Genomic DNA, 11,138 nt, shown 5'->3' on the forward strand with positions numbered 1-11,138 from the left:
ACAAGGAAGACCTGTTAAAATAACTATTATTCAAATACATGCACCAATTATTGAAGCCAAAGAAGAGGAAATTGAAGATTTCTACCAAGCTTTGAAGTCTGAAATAGACCAAACATACAATCAAGATTCATTAATAATAATTAGTGACTGAAACACAAAAGTTAGAAACAAAGAAGAAGGACTGGTACTCAGAAATTATGGACTTGATTACAGAAATGATGCTGGAGAAAGAATTATTGAATTTTTTACAATCAGTGATTTATATATTATAAACAAATTCTTAACCCTGAAAATCAAAATCTAAGAAAATAATAAACAAAATTGACAGATCTTTGTTCACATTAGAAACATTAACAGTTTTCAAAATTCATAAAGAACATAGATTTTACATTAGTAAGGATATAGAAATTGAGAAAGACCTAAAGCGCTTGCTGCAGAGGGTCAAGGACTGCAGGCTTCAATGTGGATTGAGGCTCAATGTCAAGAAGACAAAGATTCTCAACACTGGACCAATTGGCAGCATCATGATGGATGGTGAAGAGATTGAGATTGTTCACAGCTTTAGTTTGCTTGGCTCTACAGTCAACAATCTTGGCACCAGTAGCCAGGAAATTAAAAGATGTATTGAAATGGGAAAGTTTGCTGTTAGGGACCTTTCCAAAGTTCTGAAGAGCAATGGTGTCTTTCTGGAGACTAAGCTGTGTCTGATACAGGCCACGGCCTTTGCAAACACTTGTTATGCATCAGAGGGTTGGACAATGACTAGGGAGGATAGAAGGAGAATTGATGCCTTTGAGCTGTGGTGCTGGAGAAGTGTATTGAGGGTACCATGGACTGCTAGGAAAACACACAGATTCATCCTGGAGCGGATTAAACCAGACGGCTCCTTGGAGGCAAGTATTCTGAGGCTTCTTCTAACATACTCTGGACATGTTGAAAGGAGGGATCGGTCCTTGGAGAGGGACATCATGCTTGGTAGGGTGGAGGGACAGTGCAGGAGAAGGCCCTCTATGGGGTGGATTGATTAAGTGACTGGGTTAATCAGGATGGGTATATCGGAGATGGTGCGATTGGCACAGGACAGAGCAGAGTTTAGGGTTGTTATACATAGGGTCGCTATGAGTCACAAGCGACTCGACGGCACATAACAACAACAACAACGAAGATATAGAAAATCTCAACAATGAAACAATCTTGATTTTTTTAAAAAATCATTTACATCCTCATTTTCATTTATACACCAAAAATCAGCTCCAAATGGACAAAACAAGTTGAATCTAAAAGACAGATAATAATTAGACAATAACAGAAATAAGTATAGTATTTCTGAGTAAGAAAGTATTTTCCAGGCCTAGAAGTAAATTCCACCAGCTGCTCCCTGGAACAAAGATGAGCAATTTCCCTCATGTAATTTACTGTCTTTGAAAACCAACTAGAGGGTCTTCCATGGGTCAGTTCTGACTCCACTCTACACACCAAAACACAGCAGAAATAAATATTAATAACAGATTCTATGAACAAAAGCTTTACTTGTTTGCATAAAGCATTTTAAATTTTCTGGACATCAGTATACCTAGGATTTTAGAAAAATATATTTACAACATCATAAATTAAAATAAAATTTCTGTAAGTATAAACATTATACTTAAATCAATGAGAAAAATACCAATAACTTCCCCTGGTACATAAGCATTAGTACAAAAACAGATTATATTAAACTCACCCAATATGAATATTACATTTTCTATTTTAATGATATTGTATTTTCCTTAACAAAACTGTAAATATTCTAAACATTTGTGAGGCTCTAGGAGCCTTGGTGGCATAGCTAGTTAAGAGTTGTACTGCTGACTAAATGGTTGGTTAAACCTACCAATTGCTCTACTAGAGAAAGATAGACATTCTTCCAAAAAGTTTTACAGCCTCAGAAACCTGATGGAGGGTTGTTAGGAGATAGACTTGACAGTGGATATGATATATTAATGGTGAGGCTCTAATAAGCTGGTCAAAGGATAATTAATTGTTAGTGGTTTGAGACCACACAAGGACACTTCAGGAGAATGATCTGGTGGTCTCTGCCTGAAATACCAACCACTGAAAACTCTAGAGGGTACAATTCTGCTCTTACATATAGGGATAACCATGGGTGGATATAATTGATTTGATACCTGGTTACTAAGAGTCTAAGTAATTTTCACTAAATAGAGTTGATTTTTACTCATAATGGCCTACAGCTGTTCCATTGGTTTCTAAGGCTGTATATCGTTATAGAAGCAGACTAACTCATCTTTTTACTGAGGAGCAATGAGTTGATTCAAATGTCTGACCTTTCTGTGAGCAGCGCAATAAACCACCATGCTCCTTCTCTAACCCGAAGTATGGACTAAAGTTTATTTAAAATAATATTTTACTTCTTTATTTGTTACAGTGAATATTGGTAATAACTTAAGTTTCTGGCAATAAAGGATGACTAAGTAAATTACATTGTGGTGGCAGCGCTGATAGTGTACCACCAACATTGGAAGTGACCCATAGATGATCCTCCAGCAGATTTTCAGAGGCAGTAAATCACAGAGGAGGAGACTGCCTATCTTTCTCCTGTGGAACAGCTGGCAGATTCAAAGAAATTTCTTCTAAGTTGACACCCCAACTCCTTGTCACAAAGCCAGACATTATAGCTTCCTAAATAAATGATAGTGTATAGTGAAATGTTATGTAACCATTAATAGTATGATTATAAAGAGTGTGATTAAGTTTCTATCATTAATGAGTATGATTATATAAACTGCATGATATAGGTTATATTATTATAGTCTAAATAGCAATATAGAAGTATGATTTTGTCATAAAGTGATAAACTACAAAACCAATATAATTTAAAAGATATTTAAAAATAGAAAATAAATATTTTGTTTGAAATAGAATTGTTACTAATTTTAATCTTCAAAGCCACCCACAAATGTCTTAGAAAACAGAATTGGAAACCTTCTTCCACAAAAAAGGTACACAAGTTCTCCAGCGGTCCCATGGATCTGTCTCTTGCTTCAACAGTGTTTGGACGGAACAGACCCGGCAACTTACCCCCTTCCAGCCTCCGACTACCCTCCAACTTCACCTCCAGGCATAACCTCGGGACCATCTCAACAATCTCCTATTTTCGGGGCCAGCTAACACCTTTTTTTTTTTTGCTAGCCCCAAAACCTCGACCAACTATGAGATCTCAGATGCGTCAAAATTATTCCGCCGAAGCAGAAGCTGGCGTCAACCGTCTGGCCAACCTGCACCTGCGGGCCTCTTACACCTACCTCTCTCTGGCTTTTTATTTTGACCGCAATGATGTGGCCTTGGAAGACGTGGGACACTTCTTCCGGGAGTTGGCTAAGGAGAAGCGCGAGGGTGCCAAGTGGCTCTTGAAGCTGCAAAACCAGTGCGGTGGGTGAGTCTTCTTCCAAGATATCCAGAAGACATCCCAGGATGAGTGAGATAAAACTCTGGATGCCATGCAAGCAGCACTGGCCTTGGAGGAGAACCTAAACCAGGCCCTTCTGGATTTGCACGCTGTGAGTTCCACCCACACTGACCCCCATCTCTGTGACTTTCTGGAGAACCACTTCCTGGACGAGGAAGTGAAACTGCTGAAGAAGATGGGTGACCATCTGACCAACATTAGAAGACTGGGCGGCCCCCAGGCTGGGCTGGGCGAGTATCTCTTTGAGCATCTCACCCTTAAGCACAACTAGGGGTTTGCGGGGACTTGCAGGGGGAAACCTCTGCGTCCCCCAGCCAACAGCAGCAAGCTTCTCTGTCCCACCCTGATGTAGAATCTTATCCACCCAGAAGCCCTTCGTCCAAGCCTTGGACCAAATGGAACAATAACGCTTTTTGCAACAGCTGAGGAAAAAAAAAGGTACACAAAGAAACTATAGAACATTTCTGAAAGACACAGTAAAAGGCCTAAATAAATGGAAAAATATGACCTGTTCATGAATAGGGAGACCCAATATTGTGAAAATAACAATCCTACCAAAACTAATCTACATGTTCAATGCAATCCCAGTACAGATATCCTATTCACTTTTCAAGAAGATTGAAAGGAAAATTGTAAAATTTATTTGGAGAGGAAACAGACCTGAAAAATCAAAGCACTTCTGAAAAACAAAAATAAAGTAGGAGGCATAGCACTCCCTGACCTCAAAACCTGCTACATGATAGTAACCAAAACAGCATGGTACTGGTACAATGACAGGCACATAGACCAATGGAACAGAATCGAGAACCCAGAAATAGACCCAGCTATCTATGGTCAACTGATACTTGACAAGAAAATGAAACCTATCAAATGGGAAAACGATAACCTCTTCCACAAATGGTGCTGGCAAAATTGGATTGCTACCTGCAGAAAGCTGAAATTGGATACACATCTCACACTATACACAAAAATCAACTCAAGATGGATCAGAGAACTGGGAATAAAGCCCCAAATCATAAGTTCAAAAGAGACAAATTGAAACCAAGCTTAGACGACTTACCTATGGTATAGACAAACTGCCAAATACAGCTAGAAATGAACAATCTGAAGAGTATAAAATTGATGAATGGAACCTTCTAAAGATTAAATCTCCGTGCTCGTAAAAAACTTTTCCCAACAGAGTGGAAAGAAAGTCTACCAACTCAGAACAAACATTTGGCAATATCATTTTGGAATTGTCTCAACAAAAGTTTACAGAATACTTTTGGCATCCATAAGAAAAAAAATACTGATAACTCAATTACAAAATGGTCAAAAGACATGGAAAAAATTTTTCACAGAGGAAGACAGTCAGGAGGCCAACAGACACATGAAAAAAAATGCTCAAAATCACTGGCAATAAGAAAGATAAAAATTAAAACCACAATGAGGTATCATATCACCTCAGCAGTGGCAAAGTTTTAGTAGGGCAGCAAGCAATAAATGGTGGAGAGATGGGAACTCTCACACACAGTTGGTGGGATTGTAAAATGGTACAACCACTCTGAAAGACAGTTTGATGTTTCCTCAAAACAAACATAGAAATTCCATATAACCCAGCAATTCCACACTAGGAATATACCCCAAGGAAATTAGAACTGAGACACAGAGATTTGTACACCAATGTTCATAGAGTAGCATTATTCACCATTGCAAGAACATGGAAACAGCTCAAATGTACAACTACAACTGAATGGAGTGAGAAATTGTGGTGCATTCATACAATGGAATACTATTCAGCACTCAGGAGCAATGATTTTGAAAAATACTACATAACTTGGGAAAGGCTAGAGAGCATTATGCTGAGTGAACTAACACAGTCTCTTTTTTGGGGGGGGTTATTAATTTTAATGAAAACTTACAGAGACTTAGGATTTCCATTCATTCATTGTTGCACTTTTCTCCCTGTCCACCCCTCCCTCACAATTTGCTCTTCTCTTTGAAAAGTCTCTGACACACCTATCCTCATTACTCCAGTTATTCTGTCAGTCCACCTCATCTGGGGTCTTCTTTTCTGGTACTGTTCCTCCACCCTTCCAAGCATGATGTCCCTCTCTCTAGGGACTAGTCCCTTCTGGCAACATGCTCAAAGTATGTCAGATGGGGCCTCAAAGTGTTTATCTCCAAGTAACAACTTGGCTTCACCCTCTCCAGAACACGCTCATTAGTTCTCTTGGCCAGTTCATGTTATGTTCAATACTCTTCTCCAGCACCACAACTCAAAGGCTTCAATTCTTCTTCTGTTCTATTTGGCAATAGAGGTAGTAGGTGTGGCAGAGACAATACGATTAGTACAGGATAGAGCAGGGCTTAGGGCTATTGTTCCTAGGGTGAATAACACAACAACAACAACAACAATATCAGAAATGCTCAGTTTAACCTTGCAAAGGCTAAGGCATGGGAAACTGACTTCAGATTATTTTACAGCCAAGGTCTGGTCTCAGAGAGCATTCATAGATGTTATCTTCTTTAGGCTGCTCTACTGGTTAATGGCAGCTGTTTCAGGAAGAGAAAACAGTGTATGTACCACCGTGCTCAGTTTGTGGTGAGGCAGAACAAAGAGCACTCTCAAGAGAAAAAAGGATTAATGGCCTTTGTATTCTTTGTTTTCTAGAACTGCCATTACAAATTATAGCAAACTGGTTAGCTTTGAACAATAGAAATGTATTCTCTTACAGTCCTGGAGATGAGAGGTCTGAAGTCAAGCTGTTGGCAGGGACATGCTTCCTTGCCAGGCTGTAGGGAAGAATACTTCCTTGCCTCTTCTAGCTTCCTGAGCTTGTTGGCAATCCCTGGCATCCTTTGGTTTATGGCAATGCAACCCCAATGCCTGGCTTCACATCTTTAAGTTTCTACCTGTGTCCAAATATCTATTCATTAAAAAAAAGACACCAGTCATTGGAATGGGGTCCATCTGCATACAATGTGACTACATTTTCATTTTATTGTATCTACACGAAACTTACAAATAAGGTCACACAGGGGCAAGGTGGACACAAACTTTGGGAAAACACTCAACTCATTCTACTCACAAATTAGGAGTGTTTAAATGACTCTTTTTAAATTACAGGTTTATGAGATCTTGGTCTGGGTTCATAGAGAAAGAAAAAGTCTAAAGACAGATTTTTAACAAATGGTTGCAAGGCAATGTATATATATGTATATATATGTGTGTGTGCGCGCGCGTGTGTGTGTGTGTGTGTGTGTGTGTGTGTGTTCTTTCCTATTTGAGAATATCTTTTAAAGATGTCCTGGTGGTACAATGATTGAGTACTTGACCGCTAACCAAATCCCAGCAGGTGTTCCACAAGGGGAAGATGCAGCAATCTGCTTCTATACAGATTGTTGTTGTTATGTGCTATCAAGTTGCCTGTGACTCATAACTCTGAACCCTGTCCTATTTTGAGCCAATCTCATCGTTTCCAACCCACTTGTCACTAATACCCCAATCACTGTGTAAATCCATCTAATCCAGGGTCTTCCTCTCTTTTGCCGTCCCTTCACCTTTAGAAGTGTGTTGTTCCTTTCCAAGGACTGATCCCTCCTGGCAACATGCCCAAAGTATGCCAGACGGAGCCTCAATCCATGCCTCTGAGGAACAGTTTGGCTTCACCTCCTCCAGGATAGATCTATTTGTTCCCTTAGAAGTCCATAGTATATTCAATAGTCATTTTCTGCACCTCAGCTCAAAGGTATCAGTTACAGCCTAGGAAACTGTACGGGACAGTGCTACTCTGTCTTGTAGTGTACTTTTACCTCAAAATCAAAAGGCAGCAGATTTGGTTTGGCTTAGCCCTCTAAATCTTGACTAAATCTTGTTAAGACTCAGAAATTAATATCTAAAGCAGGCTCTAAAATAAAATATACTTCCATGAAATAAGAATTTCCTATTCAAGTCCCCCACCACCGCTGATTGAAACCATTTTAGTGTATTACGTTACTTAAAACAAAACAAATAAAACACTTCATTGCTATTGAATTGGAAATAAGTCATAGCTGACTAACCATTGGATTTTCAAGGCTATAAATTGCACAGGAGGAGTTGGGCCATCTGTCTCCCAGGAAACAGCTGGTGGCTTCTAGCTGCCGGAGAGGCATGGCCTTCAGGTTAGCAGTGGCACTTTCCCTAAATTATATTTCATATGTAACCATTCTGGAAAATCAAACTTGAAATCTTTCAAAAATTCTTTTTAAGAAGTTCTTTGGTGACCTTACATTAGACCACTTAGTTAGGTAGGATTTTGAGTAATTTTCAAAGTAAATGGAGAACTTTGGCCCACCCTCTGGGCTGCAAATTAAAATCAGCCTGGATGAGACCTGCAGTTGTTGTCCATTGCTTTCGAGACAGCTCTGGCTCATATGCCATCTTCATGATGCTGCTATGTGAGCCCATTGCACTCATTATTTAATTAAAACTTAATAGTCTTTAAATTCAAATTCGAAGGTCATGTCAGAGGACTGCATTGCTTCTCAAGCCTACCCTGACCTGTGTTCTGTCTTCGCATGTCTATGTGGTAGGAACAATACCCTTTCAGGAAGGACTTACTGTCCACTGTCACTCTCTGGTTTACCCTCAGCCCTGGCTCATGTTCAGCCCTGGCTCATAAGCACTTCTTTCTGAGGAGGCCCATATCCGGTGACTAATGGTGGCAGGATGGTATGTGTTCCAGGTGCATAGGAACTGGTCAAAGATTTGTGGTCCCGCATGGCAGTCTGACTTGTCCCCTTTCTGCTTTTCCCTCTCTCCTATCCAAATCCTAATCTCTGCACCAAGAAAAATCAACCTACAACAGATAATACTTGAAGTGGTTTGTGAAAGACAAATTCTGGATTGAATCAATTGTGCCCATTCGGCAATGCGTACCCCAACCCAGCGGCTCTGGCCTTGAATTAACATATACCCATGTAGAAGGGAATTCTCCAGTAGGTGTGATTTGTCAGGCATGTTGAGAAATATGAAGAAAAATTCAGTAGGAAAAAAACCCCTTTGAATAGTTATCATTTGACATGACTGATAAATTGGAAGATAATGAAATATGACAGGCTAAGAAACTAGTATGCAAACAATAGAAAAATGAATAGAGATTCAGCAAAATTCATAAAGAAATTTTTAGCCCCACAAAATACTTTGTAGAAAGGACAACTGACTAGAAAACCAAATACAATAAAAGTTAATTAGAAGGAATTTAGAAGAGAATACAACTTCAGAAAGGCAAGAAAAATATTTCTCTTCACTAATATAATTTGTTACAGCAAAGTATTATTGTTGACTATTCCTTTTATTAGTTTTTCTTGCTTTCTATTTTTCCTTGTGGTTTCTCAGGAATTATCAGTATGTATGTTTGTGAATTTTTTTTAAAAATCAGAATTTTAAAAATTTTATTTTAATAATTTTAATGAACATTTACAGAAATTTTAGATTTTCATTCATTCATTGCTGCACTTCTCTCCCCGCCCAACCCTCCCTGCCCTGCCCTCCCTGGCCAGTTCTCTCCTCTCTTTGAAAAGTAAAAGAAACACTCCCTCCCTGGTACACAATCCCCCCCCCCACACCCCTGCCACCGCCCCAAGTACATTCCACTATGCAACCTTAATTGTGGACTCTTGTGATAACCATAATACCCTATCATAATTGATGTATTCACAACAAACTGCGGCTGACTCTGAGAATGGGAATCCCAGGACACTTGATTGTACTTATGTGAAACCTATACTTGGACCAACAGGCAGTCATCAGAGCAGAGCAAGGAAACACTGCCTGGTTCAAAATTGGAAAGGGTGTGCATCAAGGATGTACCCTATCTTCATATCTTTTCAATCTATATGTGGAACAGATTATCCAGGAGGCTGGGCTCTATAAGGAGAAGTGTGGCATCAAGATTGGAGGTAGAAATTATGATACATTTACACAGTGGAATACTATGCAGCACCCCACAGCAAGAACTTTGTAAATTATTATCTAACTTGGGAAGGACTGGAGAACATTATGCTGAGTGAACTAACTCAGTCCCACAAGGGTAAATACTCTATAAAATCGTTATTGTAGAATGAATAGAAGGATCCAAGAGGGGTGGGAGAGGCTGGAAGCAGAGGGATGTGGATGTGCAGGGGGAATGGGGAATTAATCATTGGTTGTACAATTTGATGGGGGTGTGAGGGAAATGGAAAGAATTTGTTCAAATTTGTATTCAAATTTTGTAAATTAACTCATAGGAAAAAATAAATATATAAAACAAACAAACAAAGAAACAAAGATTGGAGGTAGACTCATCAACAATCTGCATTATGCAGATGACACAACCCTGCTTGCTGAAACTGAAGCACTTACTTCAGAAGGTTAAGCACTACAGCCTTCAATATGAATTGAAGCTCAACCAAGAAAACAATGATTCTCACCACTGGACTGATGGCAGCATCATGATGGATGATGAAGAGATTGAGATTCTTGACAGCTTTAATTTGCTTGGTTCTACAATCAACACTCTTGGTACCAGCAGTCAGGAAATTAAAAGATAGAATTGCATTGGGAAAGTCGAATGTCAGAGACCTCTCCAAAGACTGAAGAGCAACGTCAGTCTGGGGACTAAGCTGTGCCTGATACAGACCACGGTCTTTGCAATTACTTGTTCTGCATCAGAGAGCTGGACAATGACTAGGGAGGATAGAAGGAGTGTTGATGCCTTTGAGCTGTGGTGCTGGAGAAGAGTATTGAATATACCATAGACTGCTAAAAGAACAAACAAGTCATCCTGGAGAGGGTGAAGCCAGTCTGCTCCTTGGAAGCAAAGATTCTGAAGCTTCCTCTGACATACTTTGGACATGTTGCAAGGCGGGATCAGTCTTTGAAGAGGGACGTCATGCTTGGGAGGGTGGAGGGATAGCACAGGAGAGGAAGACCCTCTATGAGATGGATTGATTCAGTGACTAGGGTAATCGGGAAGGGTGTGTCAGAGACAGTGAGATTGGCATAGGATAGAACAGGGTTTAGGGCTGTTGTAAATAGGGTTGCTATGAGTTGCCAGCGACTCGATGGCACCTAACAACTACAACAACTACATAACTGATGTATAAATTGGCTTTCTTTCATTTATTTATCTGTCCTGATTATTAATGAAGTAGGTATGCAGATACCACATGTCTTGTTTGTATTAAAGATAATGTTGAATTTTATTTATCTACTTTATTGATAAATAATAGTATTGCTCTGAGGGAGCTCTGGTGGTCTAGTGGCAAGAAGCTGTACTACAATCCCAGAGGTGTGTGGTTTGAATCCACCAGGTGCTCTGCTGCAGAAGGAGGGACAATCTTCTCTTGTACCAGTCAGATCTGATTTGACGGTACACACACAGAAAATAATAAAATAAAATTTTTTTTAAAAAATAATAATTGTATTGATCTAAATGAATTCACCTGGGTTGCTCAAGTGAAAACCAGAAAATATTTTCTCTACCTTTCACATCCTGTTGTGTAAAATTAAGACACTGAATAAGCATGAGCTTTCATTTATTTATTTTTTGCAATGAGAAACAAAACAAAACAAAAACCTTTCTTAATCTCTAGAGATATTCTTTTATCTAACATTTTGAGCATCTTCATAAATAATTTTAAAAATTAACCAAAAACTATTATA

The 11,138-nt window shown here is 39.2% G+C and overlaps 1 pseudogene; it reads left to right on the forward strand.

Annotated features, from left to right (window-relative positions):
- Positions 1–3,212: 3,212 nt before the first annotated feature.
- On the forward strand, positions 3,213–3,740 carry LOC102875140 (annotated as a pseudogene).
- The last annotated feature ends 7,398 nt before the right edge of the window (positions 3,741–11,138 follow it).

The sequence above is a fragment of the Elephantulus edwardii genome, unplaced genomic scaffold (assembly GCF_000299155.1).
Source record: "Elephantulus edwardii isolate Elephantulus edwardi_28Jun2011 unplaced genomic scaffold, EleEdw1.0 scaffold00111, whole genome shotgun sequence".
Lineage (NCBI taxonomy): Eukaryota > Metazoa > Chordata > Mammalia > Macroscelidea > Macroscelididae > Elephantulus > Elephantulus edwardii.